This window comes from Scophthalmus maximus, chromosome 14 (genome assembly GCF_022379125.1).
Source record: "Scophthalmus maximus strain ysfricsl-2021 chromosome 14, ASM2237912v1, whole genome shotgun sequence".
Lineage (NCBI taxonomy): Eukaryota > Metazoa > Chordata > Actinopteri > Pleuronectiformes > Scophthalmidae > Scophthalmus > Scophthalmus maximus.
The window spans coordinates 18819243-18834089 of record NC_061528.1 but is presented as its reverse complement, the minus strand read 5'-3'; the positions used below and the strand labels follow the sequence as shown (position 1 = coordinate 18834089).

At 43.7% G+C, this 14847-nt stretch overlaps 1 protein-coding gene across 1 annotated transcript in view; it reads right to left on the bottom strand.

The window, feature by feature from the left end:
- Positions 1 to 14178, bottom strand: part of gulp1a (GULP PTB domain containing engulfment adaptor 1a) — an 81561-nt gene extending 67383 nt beyond the window's left edge. The window contains exon 1 of the mRNA XM_047337071.1: positions 13809 to 14178. The gene's annotated coding sequence lies outside the window, so the exon portion shown is untranslated. The remainder of the gene's footprint in view (positions 1 to 13808) is intronic.
- Between the last annotated feature and the right edge of the window lie 669 nt (positions 14179 to 14847).

The window sequence follows — 14847 nt, the reverse complement described above, 5'->3', positions numbered from 1 at the left end:
GGGTATGATGAAATGCAGATATCCAAAGCCTTTATAATGCAGTGCACAGTTCTTTTCAGTAATGTGACTTAACAAGAGATACAAGGCAGTACATGGAAGGGCATAGTTGTCCCTAATTTCGGACTGGGATACCCAGATCTCCAGGTCCTCCTCCAACAAATGAGAAACATTAGTATAAAATGTATCTGCAACACTTAATCCAACCAGTTCACTGGAGTTGCATGTTCCTTTGCATTCCCATCATGCAACATTTAACACTGGCCCACTGATAGAAGAAAGAGCAGAATATCAAGATATATTCAAATGTATATACTCACATTGATATTTAAAGGGCCCATATTATGCCCCCTTTTACACAAGTTACATTGGTTTTCAGGTGTGTGCACAACATGTCTTTGCCATTCCATGTCAAAAAAAACCTCAAGGATCAAGCCACACAGCACCCTCCTCTTTCTGTATAAACAGCCCTGTGAGACTATGGTGGATTCCAGCGCTTTCCTGCTCACATCTCGCCCCCCTCCCTTCGTGTACCGCTAAGCCCCGCCTCGCTCCGCCTCGCTCCGCCTCGCTCCGCCTCGCTCCGACTCACTCCGCCTCGCTCCTTCCCGGGTCTGAAGCGCAACCACGGCGTTGCGCTGCCATGACAACAGTCGCACGTGACAAGGCACAAACACGACGTAGAGACCCGGGAGGCACAGCGAACACGTTCTCCATAATTACACACAGAGCACAATTTAGGGCTGGGCGATAGAACGGTAACGATATGTATCGCGATAGACACGTTATCAATAGAAAATGCGTTCGATAGAGCGTTTCGATAATTTTTTTGTCCTCGTTGGAAGAAACCAGAGCAAAAGTCTAGCTACCCCGGCCGGCCGCGAGTCTAGCTACGCCGGCCGGCGTGCCGGGGTAGTAAGTGTATCACTTATATCGTGATACAGTTTTCAGCCAGCCCTAGAGCACATACAATATTGAAAACGTACATTTGCCTCCTCCGGAGGACAACTTATCCGACAAAGAGTGCTTGTCACAAACCCAAAGGTTTTTACCAACTGTGGCTGGAACATTTCCATCAACAATGAATGCAGTCCACTCAGCTCTTGCGTCCTCTGATGCTGGGAGACGATGTACAGACTTATGTTGGTCTGTACATCCAACAACAGAGCAAACATTATTATATCTTTTGGCCATGCCCGCGGTCGTCGTTCGCTTGCGGGGAGAAAATTATGGTGCAGACGCGATCTGTTTTTCCGCACTTCAAGGGTGGAGGTGCTGCTCAGGTTGGGGGCGTGGTCACCCCAGTAGCAGGAGTCAACTTACGTCACTTGACGCCCGGGCTGTGAATGGCTCGTTTACAGACTGTCTGCACGGCCAACCCAAACCACGAATCAACGACTTATTGTTTTCTTTTCATTCTCCGTGGGCTGGCAGACACACCAGATAACCAAATATATGTGGAGGCAGCCTGAAAAGGTGCCTGGAGCATAATATGGGCCCTTCAAACATAAAATATGTCAGAGCTGATGGACAGAATATGTGAATGTCGCACAGATTCTGAAAGCATTTATTTGACAGGCTGTTATACTGCACATGGCCATTACAATATGTTTGTGAAGAACAAAAGCACAGATGCAAACAAAACAAAGGAAAACAGACAACACTGAAGCTGCCGTCTGTTATATGACGGTGAGAACACAGGAACAGCAATGGAAAGCATTAATCTCAATTTCGTTTCAACTCTGTTGCTCAACTTCTGAAAGCTGAACATTGCAGCCATATGCTTTTATTCTAGTTGAGTGATAGCCCAATCAGATTAAAGTGAAGGCACCCCCTCTTGGCTTGGCCCCACTCAGTGTTGTAATACAGTCTTCAAACAGATCAACATTTTTACTTTAACTTGAATAATTTTGAGTTTGAATTGAATTAAAGTTTTTGGAACAGGTGATGAATTCCATTATTTAAGTAGTAAAGCATTATTTCGGTAAGGATTCCTACGACCCCTGGTGCCATCCCCTATACTAAAATCGTTAAAATCAAATGGATGGGAGATATCCTGTATTCATGTAGTAGTGCAAGCCTTGCTTTTCTGATGGATTAGCAAGTCCTGCATATTATTCTGCCTCCTTCGTAATCACGCGGAGAACAATCTTAACTTGTCAGTGGATGTCTCACAGTTCATGACAGGGTCCTTACAGTTCAAATCAACAGAAGCCTCCAGACTGAAGACCTTGGACTGGCTTCATACTTCATATAAATTATTTAATTGTGCTCAACAACTTGTGCTGCAATGTTTGACGAGTTTCTGACAGAAATCCAAAAGCCTGACCATGATAAATAAGTGTTGCTAAAATATTGGAAAGTTCCGTGTGTCATTACTTTTTAACTATTCAGGCTTGACATTTTCAGGGTTTGTTGGACACCAACAGGTGTCTTTAATGTCTTTGTTAAGTTATGGTTTTCTGAAAACTGATTTAAAAACTATTACATGCTTTCTAACCCACTATATCTTCAAACTGAACCCCATCAGATCTTTTAGTTGTTTTAAAAAATATATATAATACGCATGTTATAGTATTTTCTTTGGGACTAGGAGCATGTCTGAAAGAAATCAAATGTCTTATCTTTGAGGCATTAAAAATGAAAAAGTATAAAAGTACATAGTGCCTATGTATGACAAAGTCTACCCTAGAAACCATTATATCACTGGAAGGAGCTGGGTGTTTTAATTAAGTTCATACCTTTAAGCAAAACTATATTTGTTAATGTGTCAAACATGGTTTTCACTGGTTTGGGTGTTTGTTTTCTTCCTTGGTAGCCATGGATTTCTGTTCTTTATTGTGTAGGTTTTTCTGTTTATTAGCTGGTCATTGTCCGACTTTCTCTTCACCTGTTCCTCGTTGTGTTTAACCACTGACGTTTCCCCAGTTTGGTTCTCATTGTGTATTTAATTATTTACTCTTGATGTGACATGGAATCATCCAGTAGTCCTGCAGATGTTATGTGCAGCCCCTTCCGTTTTAATTGGTTTCAACAAACTTTTTCGAAATGCATTTTATTTTAGCCAGTTGGTTGTTTTTTTTCATTGAGTGTTTGAGCAAGGGAATTGAGGCTTTAATGTCTGAGTGGATAGCTTAATCTGCACTACACCGTGGGTAAGCCATGAGTCAAATAAGCTTCCATGGGGTATTGATCGAGCACAGAGCTGTAGGAATTTTTGACCAAAACAGGCAGACACAGGAGTGTACTAGCTTTGATTTCCACAGCAAATTAACGGGCATCTCCTGTTAATGTGTCAGAGCTCGCTGCTGTGATAAGGACAAAGATGCAAAACGTCAAAACTGCAAACTAATTTAGGATTCAGTGCATGTCTGCTGTGTTTATTTATAGTAACCATCACTATTAAATGTTGATTGCTTTGACTGCTAATTGTGAGAAGCGATGTATCCCATCCCATCGGCACATCTACAAAGGTGGAAGCATGTTCATCAGGAAATGACATTGCAGGGACACTTTCGTTAATCAAAATGTATAACCTAATATGTCCATTCTATGACAAGCAATCTTCATTGACATTCAGTCATGACCCAGTTTTGAATAACACAAGCATGTGTAACAGGTTAACACGGACCCCCATTCCTAAAAATAAACCTTAAAATCAAGACAAATTAATAATTAAACATCTGCAACTGTATGACTAAGTGCGGTATATATGGGCTTTATGGATGCCACACTGGATTCAGACAGAAAGTATGACACAGCACACATCATGCAGTGCTGCTCACAGAGCCACAGATTCATGCAGACCACATCAAATCAAATCAGTCCCTGTGAATTGCCTCGAATCACAGCAAGTCTGAGGTCACATTTTGAAAGCAATAATGTAATGAGGCTGATGGGGAGCCTTCTTCTCAAAAGCCCGCCTGCTCATTTTTCTCCATCACTGGCTTCCCTTGTCTAAGCTGTGATTTGCTTACAATCTGGCATATCCCAAAGACATTTCCTCCAAATGTCAATGGGCAACAGATGGTTATGAATACAAAAGCACTCTTTGTATTAATGCACTTTCTCGTGTGTGTTTAAAGGTTTAAAGGGCTATAGTTAGAGATTATAGACACAAAGGGCCCTATCTTGCACATGGCGCAAAACAGTACCAAGTGCCACCCAAGTGTCTTTACAAGTTTCAGACCATTACAGTTGTTTTTTTACAGTCAAACCCATTCATCTATCCATTATCTATACTGCTTATCCTTTGAGGGTCGCGGGGGGCTAGAGCCAATCCCCGCAGATGTTGGGCGAGAGGCGGAGTATATCCTGGAAAGGTCACCAGCGTATATCTCAGAGCTGCCATCCAAATAATATTGTTTAAATAGCAAATACACTTTTGCCCATCTGAGCATGTTGGTTTTAAGATGAGGTGTGGTCAGGCACATTGTTGGCCCGTTTTTATCTAGAGGCAGCGATTGACCAATTGAAGGCAGTAAGTCACCGTTATTTTAAGGGTGCAATGTGTGCTTTCATAGATGGGTTCATAACATGTGTACACTCTTCTTGTTTCACAAAGGGAAACCATTTTCTCTCCAGAGAAACATTCTCTCTTACTAAATGCCAAATCCGCCCAGTCGCCACTCAGGCCAACGTGGAGGCATGAAAATATTACAGCTATAATGTTACAAGATGAAATGTGTTAAATAAGCATTAAAAGATTGACTTTCAAACTTTAATATCATTAGAGAACTGTTCAGAGTCACACCACAAGATATTGTTTATCAATGAAGTGTTGGACACCTCATCACATTATCATCAAACTACTATCAACTATCAAAATTCAGTTTTACCCCCAGCATATTTTAAGACCGACAGGGCTCCAGACTAACTTTTTCTACTAGGAGCTCTGTAGCCCATAATGAAAATTTTAGGGGCACAAGCAGAAAATATAGGGGCACACCTTTAATCGGCCTGCAACACAATAATCAACATTTTCTGGCCAAGTCATTTTCATTTACCTTTTTAGAGGCCACATTTTTCCAGAGGGGAGGGGAATGAGGAGGGGGCGACACCGAGACGTCCGGTCTGGACGGGGCCAGTGAAAGGGATAAAAGAGTGCGCTGTTCCGATTAAACCACACCAGACCAGCTGGGAGGCAGACCACGGGAGCAAGAGAACACTGAAGGTGAGTCGGGGTATCCGTGCTCACGAGTAATCCGCCCCATCTCTGCTGCCTGGAATCTAATTGACTGAAATTGTAGCAACTGAGAACTTTAATTCCTGCGTAGACGTGAAGACACACCGACGAGTCACCCTCGAAGTTGACTAATCACTCCCGGACTCTGCCCTCTCTCACACACATTGGCCTATACTGGCGGTGTGCGGACTCACTCCCTCATTTGTTTGTTTTCCTGCACATTTGCAGGTCGCACGTGTGTGAGTAGTTGTAAAAGTACTCTCAAAAATGGTCGCAATCTGGAGCCCTGACTGACTATATTTGCAGTTGACTTTGACCTGCACAAGCAGGTGCCCGTGAAGAAAATGTTAAACTCGTCCTGTGTGATTTTCAAACTACATCAGATCTTAAGACTAAAAACATGTCACAATCTTGGGAGAAGTACTATACAAAACTAAATGCTGATCCTGTTTGGTCACCTTGAGCCATTTCTATTCTGGTCTGTAACGTGGCATCCAAAGAGCAAGGCCAGAAAGATGGTTCATCTATCACAATGAAGGTTTTCATTAGTACTTTGTTTCGTTCACTTATTTGGCAGATTTATTCACCCTTGACTCTTTCGGCTTTTTAATCAGGAAAGTCCAACAGTCTGTCCAGTCAGGAAAATGTCCATGACACAGGCTTTCTTAATTCTGTCTTTTAGGTCTTCTATGTTTTATGTAGTACCACTTTCTGTCATTAGTCATGATTCTATTACATCACTCTCTACACACCTTTTACTGAGTTAACAGGCAGCGGTCAGGGTCCACACAAACCCCTGTTTAAATGTTAATGTTTCACTGTTCCGTGTGGGGGATAAAAATCATAATTAATTCAGAACCAGTTTTAAACACCTACAGAAGCATTGTCACTAACAATGTTTAAAGCATGACTAAAACTTGGATTGGTCGATGTTGAACTAGCAGCCCATGTTCCCACCTCAAACAACTATACAGTAAAACCTACCCACTCTACTCCACTATACTGGAGTCTAAACATTTTACATAATTTGGTCAGTAAAATGTCCAAAATGTGAAAAAATTAAATAAATCACGACCTTCAAATTATATGATTTGCAGTTGTCACTTAATGAATCCTATATTCAAGGTCTGGATTGGCCCTGACACGCACATAAGATTTGTTTGGGCAGCCTGTTCGCAACCCAAGAATGCTAATTTGTTTTATATTACTGGATTTTGGCATTGAGGTACAAATACTTTCACAATTTTGCATAGGCATACTACGCTCTTACCTCTATTGGGAATCATGAGAAGGCTTCAGAGCAAGAGAGCCAGAGAATGTCCCAACAACCTTAGTAACATAGTAATGAGGGCAGAGACTCTGTGCTGCTCTGTCTTCAGAGACTATTCACTGTTATCATTCTCCTTTCATGACACAAAGTCATCAGTAATGCAGTGACTCCTAACAGGGTGAGTAAATGTGTCAAGTGTATTATTTGCATTGTGCAATTATTCTTTTGATTTGTGGACATCATGTGGATCCACGCTATTAGGTTAGATAGTGTAAATTTGATAACATGTCACGATCTCCACAATTCGCTTGAAAAGTCTTTAAGATCAGACACAATAAAAAATCATCTGATAGCCCAGCCGTAATTTCTGCTGCAGACATTAGCATAAAAGTATTTTTCCAGCTCAAACATCAAAGCACTGAATGTAAATTATACGTTTTTAAGTGGCTGGGACTTTCTCTTTGTCCATCTTAATATACTTACAGAGTGGCACATCATATGAACAAAAAAAGACCCATTAGCACTTGAAAGGAGCCTCTAGTTAATGAAACAATACGTCTCATCCGAGAAAAATTGAGACAAAGGAAACAGGACACTAGTATGAACAGGCAGCAGCATGGATGGACCTGAGGCTCCCTCTGCTCTCATTTGTCAAAGCCCATGACTGATTCATTGAGATGTATGATAACTGCTGAGTAGATTAATTCAATCACAGAGATGGTGAGACAGAAGGCTTTGACATTTGTGAGTGTCAACACACAAAAATATAAATTATCTTGAATCAAACAAGTGACTGGTTTGGTTTTAGCCTATAAGTAGGATTTTGTTTTGGCAAAGACATGATGAGGATAGAAATGGTATTAAACTAATGAGTAGCAATGTCTAGGGCTTCTCAATTAATCATATTTCAAATTTGAATACGATTATGGCTTCCAAAGATTATGAAAAGAAAGTAATAGAAAATGATTGTTATGCCGCATTCCGTTTCGCAATGAGGCTCTTGTTTTGTCTTGCCTTCTAAATCCAGTGCACCTCTTTCCGTACCATGCCCCTCCCTAAAAGCCCAAACTCGCTCTCAGTCGTGCTTCGCCATGCGTGGTGTCATTCTTAGCCCTGAGTTCCGACAGCCGAGGTCCAATTTTTGTAAAGTCGCTTACAAATATTGGTTGTCGCAGGTTGCAGTTTTTTGAGCTTGTTCCCTGTCAGTCCTGTCTCTTTCCCTCTCTCTACTGACGATGTCTATCCGTCCGTTATGGCTCGGGCACACTACATGAATTACAAAGTCGTAAAAGATCGCTTTAGAGTTCATACTACATTACTTGCCGTCTTATAATCGCAGGCTTTCAGTCGTGACTCATCTGCGACAGGGGGAATCACACACAACACGATACTTCACCAGGAGAAATGTATCAAAAACACACGCGAGAAGTAACATGGGAAAATATGCCATTCTCTACAGTCACTTTCACGATCGACGTCCAACAGAAGCTGTGCAATATATTGCAGGATACTCTTATGTTGAAAGGTCAGAAACAGGAAGTAGTTTGAGTGGGCGCTCTGTGTGTTGTGAGGATGGAGAGAAATAACTTCACTCGTTAATATGTGGTTCCGCATTAAAGTCGGTTTGAGGTTACTCTCATCATCTGTTGCAGTGAAAACGCACAACTTGACAGAAAAAGCCCCGCTAATAATAGTTTTCAGAAACACGGAAATGCAGAGAATATGGGTAAAGTGTGTTGTTGTGCTCCAGCTCCTCCCCCAGGTTTCCAGATTACTGCAATCACTGCCTGTCACATCGCAGCTCATGCTACAGGAGATGGGGTCCCCGACTTGTCCAGATATTTAGTCTGCTAGATGTTGACCAAATAAATTGTGATCATGATTTTTGCCATAATAGAGCAGTCCTAGCACTGTCAACCTTCTGTTCTGTTGTGATTCCGGAGGTGCAATAGTCATAGTCATATAGAAAGTCATATCTGATGGTCCGCTTTCCAACAGCTCTGGGTGGAACGATGAACTTTTTGTCAGAGGGTTTTTAATGACAGTGAGGAATGAGAAGCGAGGGCTGATAGTAATGATGTCATCAGTCACTGAGGGATCTTGCACCGATGCCTGAAGGGTCTGCTGATGCTGCTGAATGCAGGCAGTGAGTGGCAAAACATGAGTGCTGTCAACATTACTGTAGCAATACACTGATTTTTTTTAAATACCTACTGAATGTGCCAAGATGTGGCAATTTCTCAGATGTGATGAATCAATATGTTAACATCAAACTGTAATCAGAATCCCTTTCATCTGCCAAATCAAAATGTCTTTTGATATATTGCCTTGTACAGTATACTGACAGACAAGGACCACATACTGAACAGAACAGGGGTGGGGAACCTCCAGCCTCCAGGCAGTATACAACCAGGGAGAAAGTTACGAAAAAATAGATACACAATCAAAATTCACTCATTCTGTGATTTTAAAAAAAACAAAAAAAAAAACATAAAATACTAGAATAACATGTCCTTCAGGCTCGTCCCCCTCTTGCTGTTTGCCTGTCAGGTCCCTGTCAGCATGAGGGAAACAACTAACTGTCAAGTGTCATCGCTGACAACTATCAGGGCGACTGTCAAGAAAAGAAAAGTAGATGCAGAATGTTGTGCTTTCAAAATGGACAAACAGTTGTTTTTGTTTGTGAATTAAAAGATAAGCCAGTGTGTGTGGTTTGTGGAGACACGGTCGTAGTGATGAAAATGGTCAATCTCGAGCATCATTACAGCAGGAGACATGCAGCTGAATTGGACGAGTTACAAGGACAAATGGTCCTGGATAAAGTTATAGCTCTTCGGTGGAGTTTGTGTGACCAACAAGCAGCTTTCACAAGACGACATTCCAACAGAGACAATGTCGCGCTGACGTTTTAGCTTTTAGCTCACTCACTTGAAAATTTGCCATTCTCCAGGAGAATTTGTGAGGGAGCCGTGTTGCTGCTGTAAAGCTGACAGAACCAGACAGAGTAAAATTGTTCCAAAGTGTCAGTTTGTCCTGAAGAACCGTCGCGGAGCAGGTTATGAATATGGAGCAAGATACTGAAAAAAAACAACGAAGGACACAACATTTATAGTTTATCTCTCTGCTCTGTGATGAAACAACAAACAACTAGACATTGGTATGCAGGGGATCACTGAATTATTGGCATGTATGGCACTGCCAACCAAAAGTGAGCATTTGTTTCAGCAAATTGTTATGGCTAAAACCAGCTCTGAATAGCATCAGCATCATCTGCATTTACATTCTTTTTGCTATTCTGGTTTGGAAAATGACTGAAAGATGTATCAATTATCAAAGCAGAGGCCGATTATATTCAAACTAATAATTGCTAGCTGGATATTAGGCTTATTAGGCTTGGGAAAAAAGGAACACCAAGCAGAGGCACGATGTCACACAGTTTGAGCCGTCTTACAGTAACAACACTGATAACAAGGACCTGTCAGGACAAGTCTGATTCCGCTCAGCGGGTGACTGATTGTACTGACCCAACTCCACTGACCAATTTCCTCACGGAAATTCTGCTGCAAGTGACTTAAAGCCAGTGTCTGAATATGTGGTTGCTGGTGTTAAATGCACTGTGTAAATTGAACACACTGAACCTGTTACATTTCACTTTGAATCAAAACCCACACACCCTCTCCTCAGGGTGGAGTACGAACACACGTGCACCGAGGTAAGATAAGATAAGATATACCTTGATTTGTCCCACAACGGGGAATTTTGGTCGTTACAGCAGCACAGTGGACAGAATAAAGCAGAAACCTATACTACTGGCATTATGACTTTTTTTTTGGAGGGCAGATCCGGTCGCCTATCGGGCCCGCCCCCTTTCTCTCCGGAACCACTTACCCAGCGCCGTAGCGGTGCCTCTGCCCTAGGCTGCCGCGCTGCACGCCCGCCGGGTACCCAACTCTCCCTTCTCCTCTAGAGAGCGGGAGGGGGATTTAATGTCTCCCACCCCGCTCTGCCGCCGCCACTGCACCTCCGACGACTTCTCGCTGGCCCCGGCCGGCTTAGTTGTGGGTGGCGGTGGACGGAGCGCCTGGTGGGTTTTTGTCTTTCTCCTTTTTCTCCAAACCCTTTGCCTCGTGGAAATTTACTTTTTAATCTCGGGGGGCCCCCGCCGACAGACGGGCGCGAGGCCCGTGGTTGCTGTTTTACGCATCCTCCACGTCCTCGTGCTCTCTCTGCTCGTCGGCTGGCTCTTCTCCTCCCGTACCCTCCTTCTCTTCCCCGCTTTTCCCCTCTCTGCTTCGGCAGGCTGGGACTGGCGGCGCCCCCCGTCGGGCCCTCCACAGAGTCGGGCGCGGCTGCCAGTGGACTTTTTTAGTCTCCGCGCTGACCGCGCCGCAGGCTTTGCGAACGGGATCCCGTTCGCAAGCGGACGAGTCCCGGTGCGTTGGGAACGCCCGAGATGCTCCAGAGTGACATGAGCCTCGTCTCCCTCTACCCAGGGAGGCGAGCCACGGCCTTGGCCATAACCCCACTTTGACTAAGACTCAGATCAGACGAGACAACCCGCTGAATTTAATTCTATTTAACTATTAAATTGAGGGAGCAAAAGTAGTATCGGCTCCAAATATCGGCTCAAGAAAATCGGCTAAGGCTAATGAAAAAAAAATCGGTATCGGCCCTAAAACATCTGTATCGGTCGATCCTTAGTACAGACGTTGAAGTTGAAGTTGGTGAAGGATAAAATATGTTGAGGAAAGGTACAATATTATGAAATATAGTATATTTCATAAGATGTATATGCATTTATTTATATTCAAAAACAGTATGTAGTTTAAGTGGATTAAATATGAAGATACTGAGGTCGAGGTTGTTTGTTGGATTGGTGGAGTTAATGTATTGTTGGTTTTTCCCAGTTGATGTGTTTTTTTTTGGCACTTTTTCCTCACTCTAGTCGAGGGTTAGGGACAGAGGATGTTGCACTGTGTACTGATTGTTTCTTAAGTCCTATGATGCAAATTGTGATTTGTGAATATTGGCTGTAGGCTGGTTGGTAATATCAATTGAAGCCTATATAACTAGAAATCTAAATAAAAAGTTAGCAGTTTGTTGTACATTCATGATAACAGTATAAACACCTAAACAAAGCAAACTCCATACCTCCTGTGCATCACCCAAAGCCTCCAGTATAATCAATTAAATAAAAACACAAGACAAGTGATAGAAAATAATTAGAATAGCGATGGCATAGTATCTCCCTTCAAGATATTAATATACAGACATGTCCTATGTATTGTAAACTGCAGGTCATAAATTATTTCAAAATGTGACTTATCATCAATGGAATCTTTAAGAAAAATAAATATGTCCTAAATCCACTGACATGTCAAATGATTGCATTGATGAGGATCCTGGCTTACTCTGAAAATAACATGACACGCTAAACTTAAACCAGACTTGCCAAAAGCCTGTAAATAAATAGCAAGAGAAAAATGAGGAACAATAGCTCAGAGTTATTCATTTGACAGCGGAGTGAGCAGAGATGGACTAAAAAAAAATTGTCCTCCTTCATCTGCATGTCCTCCATTGGGATGGTTTTGTTTTCATAGAAAAAGAGTCTTGTTAATTCTGCATTGTTTTGTAAATTACAAATTCTAAACTGAATGTGATTTTTTTTCCCCTGTTTATTAAATGTGGTCGATTGCAGCTTTGCAACACAGTCAGCAGTTTCCAATGATAGGATTTGGGCCCTTTTTGGCTCAACAAGGAATTAAGAAATACCGTATAACTTCATCCAAACACAAGTGGCAGCAGGCTTGTTTACAAAAGACAATAATCACACTGCTGATTTATTTCAACCACATTTTTGGATACGTCGTGATACGGGAAAGCTCATCCAGCTCAATAAATCAAGTATAATTATAACTTGGGATGAGTCATGACTGTGATTTAATTGATATGACTTTTCTGCAGCTTTTTCTTACAATCAGATCAACATGACCACCTTGTATTAGTACCCCCCCCAGACGAATTGCAATTCATAGCAGTGTACAGGCTAATCCATGCTGATGTTCACAGCATATGCAGTGTGATCCACTTGGAGAGCAGCTATTCAATTACTGCCTCTAGTGGCTGGGATAATAAAATCCACAGCTTGTTCAGTGCATGTTACACCATCAACCACATGGGAGGGGGACTGGAGACTGCAAATGTGCATATGTGTCAAACAATGATTGTGGCTGACTTCAACAGGTTCTCTCTTCATTTCGCAAACCACACTCTTTTTTTCTTGGCGTGATTCACCAGTCAGGCAAAAAAGGAACCCGGGGCAGAACAAGAAACCACAAGTGCTACACTGACGGATCAGCTCATCCACCCTAAAAGCACTGGTTGAAACCATTGCTGAAGTTTTTTGGAGTTTGTTTGGAGTTCAATATAGCCTACCTCTCAGCACACAGTGGCAGACAACTTTGCAAAACTGACACCAGGCAGAATCCTCTGTTCTGCCGTGGAGAACAATTACGCACAGGCAGAATGTTGAGGCGAAGGGGAAGATGAAAAGGGAAAATACCTTGTTCAATCTGAGTGTCACTCGTCTCACTGTGCCTCCAGAGCAGCAAATAATACGAGCGATGCTCTCAATAATGCTCAGCCTAAACACACACACACACACACACACACGCATGCATCCATATGGAGGCTGCGCACAGTGCACAGCGCATGATGTGATGTTTGGCCACAGAGCAGAACAGACGTGGCTCACGTGCAGAGTCGTGATACGAACAGTATTTGAAGTAGAGACGTTCTCTTGTATCCCTCCATCATCATCGTCATCATCATCATCATCATACTCAACCACAGTTGACAGCAATCACGTCGCCGCCGAGGCAAAGCGACGGCGCCGGGCTGTTTTCACGCCGCAAAGAAATGGCCCCAAACGTTCACAACGAGGGTCAACACGAGGGGGAGGCGACGCACACGCACACGCACTCGTGCGGGGTCTGACTTCGAAGTGACGGAGCGGCTGAAAACTCGACGCGTCCAGCTCGGTCCACCTTGCGCCCGCGACTTGCGCGACAAAAGTTGCCCCCCCCGTTAGGGGTTTTCAATTCGGAGACGCACGCGCGTGCGGCGCGTCAACTTGGCCAACGCGGCGACGCGAAGAGTCCAAAAAACGAGAGAAAACACACGTGCGCAGCGGCGGAGTGTCCGAGTCACGCACGGGCGGAAAGTGTGCGGCGGGAAACCAACAGCGGCCGGGGAACTCGACAGCTAACTCTTGAGCAGCCGCGGGGGGAGACAGGCAGGCAGGCAGGCAGGGAGATGGAGGGAGGGAGGGAGGCGGGGGAGACCCGCTTTACTTACTCTGAAGCAAAGGCGAAGAAGTCCGAGCAGTCCCGTGGAAGTGGAAGTGGAAGACGAAGAGAAAAAGGAAAGAAAAAAAAAAAGCCCGAGGTCCGGAGCGCTGCGCACACAGTCCGAGCTCCACATCCAGCGGCTCATTCCCTCCTCCTCCTCCTCCTCCTCTCGCCTCGGCAGCGGCTGGACAAGTTTGCTGACGTCAACAAGCCCTGGCTCTCCGCTCTTTGGTCGCAACTTGAATAATGCATGGCAGAGGAGGGGAGCGACGCGACCGGAACGAGGCGGGCAGGCGCCCAGCGACCCCTTTCACCGCCGTGGCCGTGTTCCTACACACATTCAAAACGCACCAGTCAACTGCGACATCCGCGCCTCAATGAGCAGTTCGCCCCTTTTTGGCAGGTGCTTGCCTGGACTTTCTGCAACAGCATCTTTTGAGATTTCAAAAACAAAACAAAACGACAACAAAAAAACGTCACAAAAAGCATCAGTGTGACACAAACAGCAAAAAAGTAGCAAAAAAAATTAATAATAATAATTTAAATGTGGGGGGTTGTACAAGTTTAACGTGCCTGTCAAATCAGCAGGATTTGGGTCAATAAGTAGCGGAGCTAGCCGCTAGCCAATAGTTAACTCCTGTTTAAAGGGGACAAGTCATACTCATATTCAGGTTCATGGGTTATTACTTGAAAACACATCAGTTTCCTCAGACTGTCCATTCTAAAGGTGCGTTCACACCGGGCGCGATGGGGATTTTCCGCGTTGCTTTGCTCGCACGAGTTTGGTCACGAGCACACGTTTGTGCTTATTTATGTCATAAGCGCGAACGTTTGTCCGTTCTTCAGTCCACTTTCTCCGACAAACCTCATCTGAACAAACACACACACAAACACGCACAACAGGAACTGTTGAAGGAAAGAAGGCAGACCGGAATGAATGGGAAAGCCACACGCAGTGGTGAGCCCTCTGCTTCTTCACCCTGTCGCGATACAAATAGCAACCCCGGTCGGGCTGCTCACACACAGCAACAGTAGTGATCCTCCAT